Below are 15458 nucleotides of genomic sequence, written 5' to 3'. Positions count from 1 at the left end.
CTGGAGCCCGAAGTCAAGAGCAGAGTCTGCGTCTTGCTGGTTCATGCTCAGGGTTCCCGGCCGGCATCTCCGTCGTCAGGATAAAGAGCCTGTCCCCATGACCTCAGCATTCTCCTAGCCCAAAATATGCCACAGGGAGATGGAGCTAGCGATAAGGGGATGCCAGGAGTGGGGGAGGAGAGGCGCATCTGGTGTAAATCGGGGAGGACCGGGTGCGTCTGGCTCATCTGCAGAGCGGGGCCCTGAGCCCTCTCCTGCTGCAGGTCTGTGCCGGAGGGCTGGACGCCCGGTCGGGCCGCTGAACCATGAGCGGCAGTGAAGCCGTTGAATTTGACCTTGTCTGCTTCGGCGCGTAAATTCTGCGGAAGCATCCCGAGGTGAAGTGGCCAAGAGAGGGAAGGAACTTTGGGCCAGCCCTGCCTTGGCTGGGAACCCACGCGATCATTTCACAGGACTACATCTCAGACTAGGAGGGTCCAGGCCAGCGCGTTTGGAGGTTTTCCCTTGGATGAGCACTAACCAGGAGGTTCCCTTTCCATTTGCCGGGTGACGGGGGCGGGGGGGGGGTTGGGGGGGGGGAAATGTCAAGGTTACCGGACTGGGGATTTGATTGAAAACTACCACCCAGATCACCTGACCTGGGCCATTCCTGACGAGTGGTACACGTATGAAAACGCTTTACCCTCATTAAGCTTATGCTACGGATCCAGCAGAAAGTATAACCATCATTTCACTCTGCAGAGGCGGAAAGTGCTGGGTTTTACGATTCACATTGTGTGCTATTTATTACATTCATATCCTGTTGAATGTTACTTTTCAAAGAAAAGTTCATATTCATCTTTGCCATTTTTTTTTGCCAGAATGATTAGCAAATGTGCTGTCAGCTCAAAGGAAAAATGGAAGTCCTGCCATCTGCATGCCTCACCAGATATTAATAATTCACTATCTATGTTTACTACTTACATTAGATGGCACTGCTACTCAGGATGGTTTTATTACAGGAGCATTTGGAGGAAAAAAATGTCTAGCGCAGCTATCACTAATTGCATGATTTTGCATAAATTACGTTAGCTACAGAGAGTTCGAGCTTTTCTTCACGAAATTCATCATTTCCTTGAAGATAGGACGATTCAGTTTAATTTCTTAGCTAAAGGAGAGGCCTCTACTTAAAGATGGGTACCCCTGAAAAGCAGAGGTTACCTTTAAACTTACTATAGTTTATTATTGTGATTAAGGCACTAGCTTTTACTTAACTCAGGCCCATTATCCTATTGAGACACACAACCACTGGCGATGACATAGGTTAATCGGGCCAAGGCTGGAAAGCTTTTGAAAGTCTAGGGAAAGTTGGGTTCTCTCTTAATCTCTTGACTTCGGGGGCTTCTCTGTTCTGCCACATTTGTTTTCCCCACATGTAAGGTATTTCTTTTAGTTCTCCCTCTGTAGAGAAAAATAAAATTAAGTAAATAAGTAAATTAATGAAAAGACTTGGGCGTGAAAAGCACTGGTCTACGGGGAAGATTCCTGCACAAGGAAATAAGAAGTCAGAAAATAAAAATGATTCTCAGAATGAAGAGTTGAATCCAGCAGAGCAGTTGGACAGATGTGTTCACTTAGCTCCGCATTTGTATTCTCTTGTCTGCTCTCACCCACGGCTGTCTCATTTAGAGCTACAACAACTGAACTCTTGTATGAGAAGCAGATTACTTATGTGGGGGACAGGCCGCTTCTCCATGATAAAGAAATCACAGCTACACTGCAAAGCGGCAGTCTTAAGGGCCAGCATCAATTTAGGGGGGCAGTGACCGGGTCACCAGGACCAGCCCACCGGACCCCTGAGTAGGTGCACAGCAAGGCTGCTGCTTTAACCAATCAGAAGCTCGGGGAGCCACACCAATTATGCCTGCCTATTTAAGGCCAACCATGGTCAATTAGGGGCTATGGGGTCATGATGATGCCCCAGACAAAACTGGCATTGTTATTTTCAACAGTTCCTTCATCACCAACTCCCTTAGCAACCTCTTCCCCTGAGTCCTTCATTCCCCAGCCAACGAAATGAGCTGACATAATTTATGAAGCAGTTTCTTTTTAGTCTCCTCACATATTTGATTTTAATATTTCATTATGGAGTGACTTCAATACTTTAAAGCAAAATTTAGTATGACTGATATGACATGACAACACTCTTATTACCAGGGTATTTGCATACAAACATTTGGATACGTCTTTAATATTTGGGCTAACCTATAACATAGATGTAGAAAAACCTTATAACTTTTAATCAGTGTATATTTAAAGTCTATTTTTCTTATATATTAAGGACAGAACACAGAGATTTACTGCCACATGGTGGGGACCCTGCTGGGATTCGTAGGAAGAGGCTGCTTAGTATTAAACAGTAAGCCGTACAAATTACAAGTTTGAACCTTTGGACCGTGTATGATAATGTATCTCTTTCAGGTCCAGAGACCCTGAAGTGTCTCCAAGCACCCAAGAATCTGACCTCTCAGATTGACAAAAAACATAACTGGGAGACATTTCCGGGTTCCAAATTCAATTCCTGATATAAACTCTTTCAGACACCCCCTCTACCATAGGGGTAGGTGCACAGCAATATCACCATAAGCCACTGTGACATTCGGTATGGGTATGAGTCATACGTACTTGAGACAACGTTCACACCACAGTGAATGAGTTGAGGGGCTCTAAGGTAGACAAAGTTATTAATTATCAAGTGACAAATCGCTGATGTAAATAAAAACAAAACACTTTAACCTGACGGCTCTGTGTCTTTCTGCTGAGTGCATATTCCCAGCTCTAGTTGGGAGAGAAAGAAAATTAACTCGACTACAGAAAAGCAGATATTAAGGACAAGAAAGACTTAAAAGACTTAGGTTTCTAAATTATAAACGTTTTGGCTCACACCATATTTCCAAGGAATCTGGAAAGAACGGTCTTCAAATATATCATTGCGAATATTGCTTCTGTAGAGTATTGAACTGATTATTCAAAGTATTGTACATCCACAGACAAGGTCTCTTTACCATGTCATCTTGCTATTAGGAACTGGAGCAAAAAAGGAGGAAAGCGACTCACGTTTACACACTGAACCTTCACCCGAGTTACTCTATTATGGCCAAGACACGGGTGAAGAAACTTTTTGAAAAATCACAACAGCATAGCAAAAGGCTAGTCGAAGTTTATATCGCAGTTACTATAGAAAATTCCAATTCAATCCTTAATAATCTAGCCTCGGGCATAAAATGAAATAACTACAGCATATGAAAGACATGAGAAGGAGGATTTGGGATGCCAGAAATATTACACGCAGCCCTGCAAATAAAAGTTACTCTCGCCTCACCAAGACTCCAGAGAGAAAAGGGCAGGAAAAGGAGGCTGATGGTCTGGGGGCCTCGTTTCAGCTGCTCAGTTAAGAAATCACCCTGGAGGTTCAGCATCTCCACTGTCAACGATAATGAAACTGACCAATCTTCGTTTGTGTTTCTAGGTCATCCCACCAGTGATGTGGGTCGCTCCATAGTGGCTGTTCCCCAGGAAGTATCCAGTGTTTGTCTATTGCCTATCTCTTTAGTTTTTCTGTGTGTACTTAGTAGTTAGACTCAGAACACCTCATATGATCTGCATTTTGCTCCCTGGAAGCTGCTTGCTTTTGTAGTAAGTGATTTTAGCATCCTTGGAAATGTAATGGAACTATTAAACCTGGACTTGATAATGGGCAAGCACTGGAAAGTAGATTGATACACAGATGGCTTGGTCCAGAAAGGAAGGCTGGTTTGTGGAAATGTACCCGACAGTAGCAACAGTGGCCATGGCAATGTGTGAGGCGTTGCAAGATGAGTGAGAGGTCCTCAAGAAGTTCAAGGGCAGGAGGGTGAGAGGAGGTGGGAGGCAGGCTCAGGAGAGGACCAGCGGTGTGCTGTGAAGGTTCCCAGGCAGGAAAGGGTAATGTCCTGGCTGAGACAAGGGTTGAGACTGGCCCCGTACACACAAATTCTGCAGCTTAAGCACAGCTGCCACGTACTCAGAGCAAGAGACTTGTGTGGGAAGGGTTAGAAGTGACACTGGGGGGCTTCCCTGGTGGCGCAGTGGTTGAGGGTCCGCCTGCCGATGCAGGGGACACGGGTTCGTGCCCCGGTCCGGGGGGATCCCGCATGCCGCGGAGCGGCTGGACCCATGGGCCGTGGCCGCTGGGCCTGCACGTCCGGAGCCTGTGCTCCATGGTGGGAGAGGCCGCGGCGGTGAGAGGCCCGCGTACTGCAAAAAAAAAAAAAAAAAAAAAAAGAAGTGACACTGGGCAAAGGTCTCGGGGTGAAGATCAGCGTGAAGAAGCAATTTGAAGTCAGTTAACACAGGAACAGGCAGGAAAGAAAGGTCCTGTGTTCACTGGCGATGGGTAACCACTGAATGTTTTGACCAATCACATACACTTCCAGAAGATTAAGTCTTGACAGCTAGAGATCGGCTGAGAGGGTGTGACAGGTGAGAATTAACTGGTAGCAAAGGTGACTGGTGCAGTGGGAATGGTATATAAGGGGGTGGCTGGGAGAGAGACATCCTCGGCAGCAAATCTTTATGACATGGCAACGCGAAGAAGGCATTTAATGATGCTACTAACCCAGGCAGACATGGTGGTTGGGGAATCAATGCAAACAGAGAAGCCAGGGAGCCAGCAGATTTGGGGGGAAAGATATGATTACTATTAGAAATTTGAACTTGAGTTTCCAACTGGAAATATTATTTTAAAAGATAACTTCTTCATCATTTCTGACTTCTTACAATGTCCATGAGATATACTCTCAGAGAGAAGAAAACTGGATCAAAGGATCCTCAACACAGAGAAATTCTTAAAGGACTAAGAATAGCCCTATCAAATAACAGGTGCTTCATGAATATTTAATGAGGCTATTAACAATAAACCTAGTCAGTGATCTTGCTAGAAATTCACAGACTCCAGATTGGACAAATTTTTTTGCTTCCATTTCAAGTTGTTTTGAAGTAGGAATTAAAAGGAAGTCTTGTGAGAAGTTGCTAACAATGAAGACAGCTTCTGGAGATGGACAGTCCTTACATCTGGGCCACACAGTGATCAGGAAAGAAAAGAGGATCAAAGGTCTGGGGTTTTCCACCCCCAAACTCAACCTTATAGAGTTTCCTTTGGTAAAAGTTCACATGAGTAGAAGCTGAGTTTTTAAAGAAAGAATGCCGGCTCTCCCTGGTGGCGCAGTGGTTAAGAAGCCACCTGCCAAGGCAGGGGACACAGGTTCGAGCCCTGGTCCAGGAGGATCCCACATGCCGCAGAGCAACTAAGCCTGTGTGCCACAACTACTGAGCCTCCAAGCCACAACTACTGAGCCCATGCGCAACAACTACTGAACCTGCACTCCGGAGCCCGCGAGCTACAACTACTGAGCCCGTGCACCACAACTGCTGAGCCTGCGCTCTAGAGCCACGAGCCACAACTGCTGAGCCCGCGAGCCACAATTACTGAGCCTGCACTCTAGAGCCACAAGCCACAACTCCTGAGCCCACGTGCCACAGCTACTGAGCCTGCACTCTAGAGCCACGAGCCACAACTACTGAGCCCACGTTCGAGAGCCACGAGCCACAACTACTGAGCCCGTGAGCCACAATGACTGAGCCCATGCACCACAACTACTGAGCCTGCGCTCTAGAGCCGCAAGCCACAACTACCGAGCCTGCGTGCCACAACGACTGAAGCCCGCACGCCTAGAGTCCGTGCTCCGCAACGAGAAGGCACCGCAGTGAGAAGCCCATGCACCGCAATGAAGAGTAGCCCCCGCTCGCCACAACTAGAGAAAGCCCGCGTGCAGCAACGAAGACCCAACACAGCCAAAAATATATAGATAAATAAAATTTAAAGAATAAAGCAAGAAAGAATACGTTTAAGTTTAGTGACCTAGTGTTAGAGTGAAAGACACAAGGGAGAAGAACAGGACAGATGATGACTCTATTTCGCCTCAATCCAAGAGATTAAATGCTCTTTTACCCCAAATGCTGACATTTTGGGGTTGAAAGGAATCTTCACTTTACCAAAATACCGGAGAGTTCACTGGGTCAACCCAAGACCACCAGAAGACATCTGATCTCTTAGCCTTGACCCCACCTCTCAATATGATGTCATGACATGTCCACTCCCTTGGTTTTGGTGCCAGACCTGTCAACGTAGTTCTTCTGTTCTAATCAATACCAGAGCGGCTCATAAAGACTTGGGGTTTTTTTGTTTGTTTGTTTCTTTTTTCCTTGTTGAAACTGCATGGCACAAACAACTAGACAACTAGTTCCCATCAGTCATGCACTTAAGACTCACCTAGCTTGTAGAAGTGTGCCGAGGAATCACTCCCAAGAAAAGTTCATACCACGTGCAAGCGTGGAAAGTTTGAAATTTTAAAAATGTTAAAAAAGATAAGTTGCTCACTTTAAAACCATATTTTTCATTTGACTTCTCAGGCCATTGAAAAACCCCATGATAGCTGATTCTCTCAAGTATTTACTGTCTGTTTTCAAAGTAGTTGTTAGTTCAGTGGCTTCATAAAAGTATTTTCCATTCTTGTTTGTTTTGTTTTTGCTATTTCTATTTGTCTCCATGTATACTATTTACTCTCCTCTAAGTATGTCTCTGCTTTATTTATTGTTTCTATCAGGTTTTCTAGTGTGGCAAAAATCCCCAAGGGTTAGGCTAAACGATGGAGTTTATCACATGGTTGGCAACACTGGGTCTATGAAAATATCACCTGCTCTTGTTGGGAGGGGAAGCTCAGGGGAGCCATGGCTTCTCGATGGAGCATGATCAACTGCTGAGTGAGTGGCAGAGAATGGACTGGAATCCAGGGCCCCTGGCTCTCAATTCATTCCTAGTGACCATTTAAATTCTATTTACGTCAAAGCATCACCTCAATTCTAACTCTAGATCTAAAGATTATGTGAAAATGACCACTGGCATGGCCTGTTTTCAAGTAAAAACCTCGGACAACTATATACTTCTTTTTTTATTTTTTTTACTTATTTATTTTTGGCTGCATTGGGTCTTCATTGCTGCGTGCGGGCTTTCTCTAGTTGCAGCGAGTGGGGGCTACTCTTCATTGTAGTGCACGGGCTTCTCATTGAAGTAGCTTCTCTTGTTGCGGAGCATGGGCTCTAGGCATGCGGGCTTCAGTAGTTGTGGCACATGGGCTCAGCAGTTGTGACTCGCAGGCTCTGGAGCGCAGGCTCAGTAGTTGTGGCGCACGGGCTTAGCTGCTCCGCGGCATGTGGGATCTTCCCGGACCAGGGCTCAAACCCATGTCCCCTGCATTGGCAGGCGGATTCTTAACCACTGCGCCACCAGGGAAGTCCAACTGTATACTTTTTAATCAGCCAAAGTGGAAACCTAACAAGTGGTTCTCAAACCTGTTTCTCTCAAATAACATATCCAGTGTCATCTACACCCATAACGTATTCGCAAGTGCGTTGTCCTTGTCAACAGCACTTCATCACCAGCAGCAGCATCGCCAGGACCACATACTGAGGGCTTCATAGGCACCAGCCTCCTGAGCCCTCATCACAGGATCAGAGCACTGAGAGCCATGTCCAGGGGACACTGTCCACACCTGCATCCCCAGTTCTGCCAGTTACTATCTGGGTGATGTGGACACAGACTCATTTCTCAGTGCTTCAGTTTCTCCACCTTTTAAAATATGGTAACTCCTCCTTCAGAGAGTATTTGGAGAACGCAATGTAAGAACATGGATAAAGTACAAAATGGTACCTAACCCAGGCCAAGCAGGATAGAAACATCAGCGTTGCATTACCTTGACTTGCCCAGGTCATATAACATGCTCAGGATTCTGGGCTAACGTGTGGAAGTGCCAGAACTCAAAGCCAGGCAGTCAGTCTCTAAAGCCCAGTTCTTAAGCGCCGTGTGATACGACATATCCAGGAATGACCAGGAATGACCTTGTGTACCCCCTTGCTAACTTATAAAATCCTACATCTAAATCATTCACTGAAAAGCACTGGCACTAATAACTGATCTCCAACCCCAGATCCCTGTGGTGAGAAGAGCTGTCCCCACCCACGGAACTCCTAAGAAGGGGCAGAATCCTAGATGTGCTGCACCCCCAACCGGAATCATCCAAAGAAACAAAGATGTGAATGTGTCATATTCCTGCTATGGACCTGCCAGGTGACAGTTTACCTGGAATTCGCCACTTGATAATTAATCCACATTGCAAAAGGCCTGTATTTTAAACGATGACAATGACAGGTCACTAATTGTCCCTCTCTGTGGAAGGGGCATCCACGCCCACTGCTGCTCCATGAACAGAGCCACGGAAAGCCCACTCTGCTGGCCTCGACCTGGGCTGTTTGGTGATCGGCAACCCTTGGCTGAGTCCCAGGTTCATTCTAGAAAAACTAGAAGGGGACGGCTCTGCTTGCTCCCCTGAGACATCACTCATTCATCCCTTCATTCGTTAAATATTTATGGGTACCTTTTATGTGTCACATGTAGCTCCAAGCTTCAGGGATACAGCAGGAAATACAAGAAAATGAGGGGAACAAAACAAAACACGGAGACCAGTGGTTCTTCATCCTGCATGCATTATCAAAACGATCTTGGCCACCCTGTCACCAGTTTCCCCAGAAATTCTAACTACCTGGACTGGGCTGGGGACCAGTATACATATTCTAGAGAGTCAGGCCCAAGGATGGAGGCCTTGAGGAAGATGCATGTTCTCCTACTTCCTCTGGGATGAGCACAGCCTCCCTTCGGATCCTTTTCCCCTACGTGGCCAGAAAGGCTGTCTTTAAAAACAACAACAACAAAACTTGTAAAAGGTACCACTTCTTCAATGCTGTGCTCTCCTCCAAAGTTTCAAGAAAGCCAAGTACAAAGGGGTCGTTTGAGGTTTTAGGAAGACTTATGTTTTCCTTTAAAACACTATTTTTAGGATTCTGATGGGCGCAGAGAATCATTTCAGGATCAGCAGTACTGCTTACGCACAATGACACTAACTTCTTGAACCTCCACAGTCTCACCCCTCTGTTCTCTCTCCCTTTACCACAATCCCTGTGAAGGAAGAGAGCATCAGTTCCAGCAAGGTGCCAGAGAGATTAAAAGACAGAAGCAGAACACAGAAGCGGCAGCTTAAAATGTGATTATTCACTCAGTTTAACACTTGTGTTCACTGTGTGTTGGGTGCTTCATAAAATGTGAAGCTGTATGATGGTCCCGCCTCAGTTACCTGTCCTTGGCTTGATTTTTGTTTTGCCCTGGGAGGAAATGTCCAGCTCCGTTCCGGACAGGAGGAGAAGGGTTGCTGCAGCTGCCTGAGACAGAGCAGTGGGAAAGCTGACGGTAGTGGCTCTGGTCCATCAGAACGATCTGTACCTCCATCCCCAGTTAATAGCACTCAGGATGTAATGCCCTCTGCCTGGACTGGCTTCCCTGAGCACCTCCCCTTCCTCTCCTGTGTCTGTCTGTGCGGTTCTAGCATTCACTGTTCCCCTCACATTCTCCCTCTCATTTTATTTCCCCATTTCCCTTTTCCTTCCTCCCCATGTTCATCACGAACAGTAGCGTAGAATTATATTTCTAACCACTGATTTTATTTATTGAGTGGAATTTTATACTTTATGTTCTCATTTCAAAGTAAGGAAAAATGAAAAGCTATTTATTTCATTCAACACCTTTGGGCCAAAACACACATGCTCTGAAGTAACTCAATGCAAAGGTGTGATTCCCAACCCTCTATTGATTCCCACCCCCACCCCCACCCCCGCCCTGAAAGGTCAGGGGTTCCTCCTCTATAGCAAAATCTAGAGTCCAATTAGAAGGCTGAGATTGCACCGATTCCACGCTCTCTAACATGTTTATGTTATCCCAAGCTATTGAGATTTTTGAATTAAATTCTTAATTTATTCTGCCATGACCACATCCCACTCCCAAGGAGGAAGCCGGGCAGTGTAAGAACAAGCCTGCTGGTCACATTTACTACACCAAACATGTTGTAAGGGCCCCAATAAACTTTATGATTAAATATAAAACATACACCACTTCTGCACCATCTACTCATTTTTGTGAGTGTGTGTGTCATCTCGTTTCCCTCCACCTGCACAGAAAAAAATTAAAAGTAATACCATGTAACAACCAAACTCAAGATAGTTACGCCAAGGTTCAGAAGACAAAAATCTGTGGACATGGTTTTACTCAAACTAATGAAACTCTGTCCCATTCCCTTTCCACTCACCCGATCCCTACCCACATTGCAGAACACAGCCAGGTCTGTTCACCAGATCTGAGGATCCAGATTATGCAGAAAGACTCCATGAAAGCCAGTAACACTGAGTACCCACTCTACACCTTCTTAAAATGTCATGGGTAAGGCCCCTGCTGTGAGGATCCTGGGATGTGTATCATTATATTCTTAAACTAATTAGCAAGAATCAAAGGCTGATTGAGCTCGAGAGAGAGGAGCTGCTTAGCGGAACCTAGTCTACAAACACTTATATACGTGTGAGAAGAGAGAACTGGCACATCAAGAAGAGTGACTCAGGCTTTAGGCCAGCTTTCCCATGTCTCCCAGGGGAGGCCTGCCTTGACTCCCAGGGAACCGTCTCTCCGCACTTTCTTCTTCCTGACGCCAGGGTGGTCCTGAGCACAGTGGGCTGGTGCCATCCACAGAGGAATGTCTTTCCCATGCTGAGCTGCACATTGCCGAGGACTGTTCCTCGATGCCCTGCGTGCCCAGCACACGTCACTCTCCATGTGCAGGTGCCGTTCACTGAGTCAGGGGAAGCAGCCATGAAGACTGGAGTAGCCAGAGAAGGCAAGGCTAGATAGACCCGGACCATTAAAAAGGAGGGTGGGGCACAGCCCCAGAACATGAACCACCGGAAGCAAATACACAAAGTAGGGAGTGACCAGGGTGTACTCCAGAGACAGTACAGGAACTGACTTAACTTGAACAGACAGAGTTTGTGAGTACCATGAGAAGTCCAGGGAGATTAGCAGGATGGGAAAGATTATAGAGGACCCTTAAAAAATTGCTTTTTGGAAGCACCAAACTGGGACTCAGGTAGGTACCCACAGAGAGGAGAGATGTTTGCACTTCAAGCCTGGGCTAAGAGGACATGCAGGATGGAGGGGTAGAGAGCTGAGGGCAGGGGATGTAGAAACACCAAGGTCAAGGTGGGAAGGATGGGAACAAAATGGAAGAAATCAATAGGTGAAGCAAGAGGAAGGAAAAACAAAAATCAGTGGGAGCTGGTGATTGCTGGGTTGGGGGCATTAAACTAGGGAGTCAGTCAGGCAAAGCACTGTCAGCAGCTGTTAAGGCACCCTCAGAATAAAAGGACTCAGAGACTCACACTAGCCTATGATGGATGGGCTGGGATCTCTTGACCCCCCGGTAAGACAAGTTCAGTCCTGCATTTAACACCTTTGCTCCATGCTCGGCTGAGGTGAGCACAGTAGCTTTGTTACTGGGTTGAGTACAGACCACCAAGGTCTCAGGCCACTGCCTTGTGCCAGCCCTCCTCCCAGGAGGGCACAGAGTCCTCCAGGCTGCCAGAGATGCTGCTGAGGTTTTCGTGGGGGGGGAGCGGTGGAGCTTCATAGTTTTTAAAAGTAGCTACACATTGTTAACGCACGGAGAAGACAGTTCACAACAGCTGTTAGTCAAGGACAGAATTAACAAACCAACTGGCCTGGCAGAGGAGAAAATCCCACCAGGATCAATGAGAAGTCGAATTTATGTTAAGGAGTAAAATGTGACAGCTATTTGGATGCTAAAGTATGGGACACACAGACACTTTTTGTTTTCTCTTTTTCATCTCCCACCCCTAACCATGACATTTTGGGTCCTGCACACTGAAAGTTCACCCTTAGTGCACCTGCCGTTGGGAACTATCACTTGCTACTAGTAACGTGCCCTCAGGTTCCCTGTCCTCAGTGAAAGTGTACACTCTCTCCCTGCCGAGCCTAAGTTGGTCTACACTGACGACGTCGCTCTTGAGGGTAATGAACTACTTCTGAGGTTCCCCCTCACTGTTCCTCAGCTGCGTGGAAGGAAAGGAAAGGGGTCTTAATTCATGTCCTTTCGGTCCTCTCAGATTAAATAATCCCTGCATCATTTTTAGCCCAAGAATCAAAGGAAAGACTCAAGTGTTCAGACCAAGCAACCTTTCCACCCTGGACCCCAGCTGATAAAGCATGAGCCATACGTGGGAAGACCACACACCCTGACTCTGACTGTGGCTTTTTGTTAAGACTCTGACCTGGGCGGTTGTCTCTCTGCATTTTGCCATCCACTTATACACAGAAGCCGATGACAAGAAATGCTCATTTCTCCCTTTCTTTCTTGGCTTGCTACCGCTGCAGTACACCCAAGACCTTGCAAAGTCTACAGTTTGGCCAGACCGTGGAAACACGGGAGACACTACAAATGAAAAACACACCGGGGATCCGTTTTGATGGTAATAGATGGACACTCCCATGGCCTTGCCAGAGAGATGGATTACATCTTCAACTCTAATTGATTTCAATTGTAGTGAATGGTAACCTCCAAGCAGAAACCCTGCCGGGGTGTTCCAATATGGTATCCTGAGATTCAGCTGGTAGAAGCAGCAGGGAAAACATACTCTTTTGACAGTTATTTCTTGGGGAAATTACTGTTCGAATTTTAGCTTCAGATATATCATGAGTCAAAACGTGCCATTTAGTAAAAAAAAAAAAAAAAAAAAGTGTGGATTCACCATAGTTCATCAATAAGGCAAAACAAGCCCAAAGCCCATCCCAGTACGCACATGTTCTCAAAGGACTGAGATTCCCATAAACAGTCTAAGAAAGGGAAGCCACCTCATTTGCATCCTACTAATTCCAGCCTCTTGGGGTTGGGCCCCAAACTACCAGCTGATTGTTGCTTAATTACTTGGAACCATCAGGGAATAGAGTAGGTGAGCTATTTGCTACAGTAATCTAAATGCGCTCATAAGCTATGCTCAAAACTAAAGCCCTTAGAGTTAACATTTTCTGTAATTGTCATACTGATGGGGGACAGAAGAGGAGCTGGGAAATCAGTTCCTCTGTCTGATCTTACACGTGATTCTGGTGGAGCTACTGGAACCAGGTTTACTGAATTCTTTTTGGACACTGTTAGTTAGCAAAGCTAACTGCGTCACATAAAATTTCTTACAGTGATGTAACATCTCATTTGGAGGAGGTATTTTTTCCAGTTGGTTTTTGCCACCATCATAAACTTCTGCTAATTCATTTCTAGTAATTTAGATTCTATTTGGACAGAGGATGAACAAAGGTTAATGTCAGTATAAGCTGAACGTTGAAGAACTAAGTAAACGGTGAAACACAAATGAAGAGGAAAGTCTGGTCCAGTGGGCATCATCTGGTTCGTCTAAAACCTCAACACCAAACCCAAGCATCCACGTAGAAAATGGATGGTTCACTCCCTCTGTTCCCACTCATTAGAAACAGGCCAGTGAGCATCTATTTATGTTACACGGCTGAAGTAACTGAGTAAAGGTTTTCAGTAGGTTAAAATGGGTTTTCTGAAATCAAAGATATACATGAGCCGGGGCCCCACCTGCCATGCTGTTTCTTCTGCCCAAGGCCTGCAGTGAAGCTCCCTGAGTGCCCTTTGCCCTGCTTCCGACTGGATGGTCCTCACTTCTTAATGATGGAGGCCTCACCGCAACAGTCCACAAATCCAGGGAGTGGGGCGTGACTTGGGCCACCGCATTGGAGGCTGAGATGGGAGAAGCCTCCCCACAGGGCTCAATCCCAGGGGGGTGTCGGCATTCACTCTTTTACCCCATTTCAGCCCTCTTAATCAATGACCTCTGAAGAAGGCAAGAAATGTCTGGGAAAATATCATGTCAGTGTATTAAAGGAAATTAAACTGGATAATGAATCTAACTAAGACACAGTCCAAAATCTATAGCAGTTAGCTTTGCCCTGAGGAGAGGAGGGCTCCCATTTTGGAAGAATCAATCAGTGGCTATAAAACAGGTCTTAATGTTAACTATTTCAGAAGGCAGATGAATTCATTAACAGGTGAGGCTCCGTCTCACTTCCCTTTCCCTCCGGGAAGCAGCGGATATTCTTTTTCACCACTCCCCCACTCTGAGTAGCCTAATGTTCAGGCATTCCCTCCACATACAGAAGAAAATGCTGACCCAATTAATCTTGAATCCCAGCCAGCATCTTCAACACCAAGGTGTCTCAACAGTGGGAAAGCAACGAGAACAACCAATAATGTCACGCAGTCCCTTTCCAAACTCATCGGGTTGCTTGCCTTGCTTTTTTGCTGTATCCACTGACGGATGGGACCCTGGGAGGTGTCTTAGCAAGGCCGTCCCATTCCCCAGTCCCCACTGTCAGTCAACTGCATTATGCCATTTATATCACAGCTCAGGGCCAGACTGGAAACCTCTCAGGTCCCTTCAGACACTAAGAACAGAACTAACCCAGTGGAGATTCTCTCTCGTGCTGAAATCCCACAGTTTCCTTCAGATGGTAACTGCAGATTATAGGTCAAAACTGCTTGATTCCTAATTAAAACAGATGGCAAATTCCAGCCGACAGTGAGTTTTCACACATATGGATATATCTTCTACTAAACGCTCCCCGGATCTCCCAGCCAGTCCACACACACCTATATACAGAGGCATGTACGTAGATGTCTACACCCTGCAGATACACATACACACACACGAACACTGTTAGGATTTTGAAATTCATTTTCTTTCTTTATCCAAGGTTTCCTCAAAACAATAAAAGATGACCTTTGGGAGACTGCTTGCACCCAAATCTAATCATTTCTAGGTTTTTCTTCTTTTGATCCAAGTGTTTCTACTTTCCAGAGGCCTGACCCTGTCATGCTGCCCTAAGGTGTGGACTAACTTTGCCCTGTGTCTTTTTCATTGGCAAACAACATAACGACACTGCAACTCCCCCTACCCAAACTGGAAAACAGAAGGGAAAATACACCTCCCCAAAAGCACTATCTCAACACCACAACGATGACCAGTTTTGTTCATGTTCTTCCAGTACAATTTGGTAGATTGCTTTCTTTCACTTAACATTATCTCATAAGCGTTTTTTTCTGATACTAAATAATACTTTTTAAATTAATTAATTAATTTATTTTTGGCTGTGCTGGGTCTTCGTTGCCGTGCGCAGGCTTTCTCTAGTTGCGGCGAGCGGGGGCTACTCTTTCGTTGAAGTGCGCGGGCTTCTCGTTGCAGTGGCTTCTCTTGTTGTGGAGCACGGGCTCTAGGCGCACGGGCTTCAGTAGGTGTGGCACGTGGGCTCAGTAGTTGTGGCTCGCGGGCTCTAGAGCACAGGCTCAGTAGTTGTGGCACACGGGCTTAGTTGCTCCGCGACACGTGGGATCTTCCCGGACCAGGGCTCGAACCCTTGT

General features: G+C 46.2%; 2 protein-coding genes across 6 annotated transcripts in view; one reads left to right on the top strand and one right to left on the bottom strand.

Annotated features, from left to right (window-relative positions):
- The window catches only part of DOCK1 (dedicator of cytokinesis 1), a 522558-nt gene that overhangs the window by 257496 nt on the left and 249604 nt on the right, over positions 1-15458 (bottom strand). The gene's annotated exons all lie outside the window — the stretch shown is intronic.
- The window catches only part of INSYN2A (inhibitory synaptic factor 2A), a 63085-nt gene that overhangs the window by 3455 nt on the left and 44172 nt on the right, over positions 1-15458 (top strand). The gene's annotated exons all lie outside the window — the stretch shown is intronic.

The sequence above is a fragment of the Orcinus orca genome, chromosome 14 (assembly GCF_937001465.1).
Source record: "Orcinus orca chromosome 14, mOrcOrc1.1, whole genome shotgun sequence".
NCBI lineage: Eukaryota > Metazoa > Chordata > Mammalia > Artiodactyla > Delphinidae > Orcinus > Orcinus orca.
This window is presented reverse-complemented; position numbering and strand designations above follow the sequence as displayed.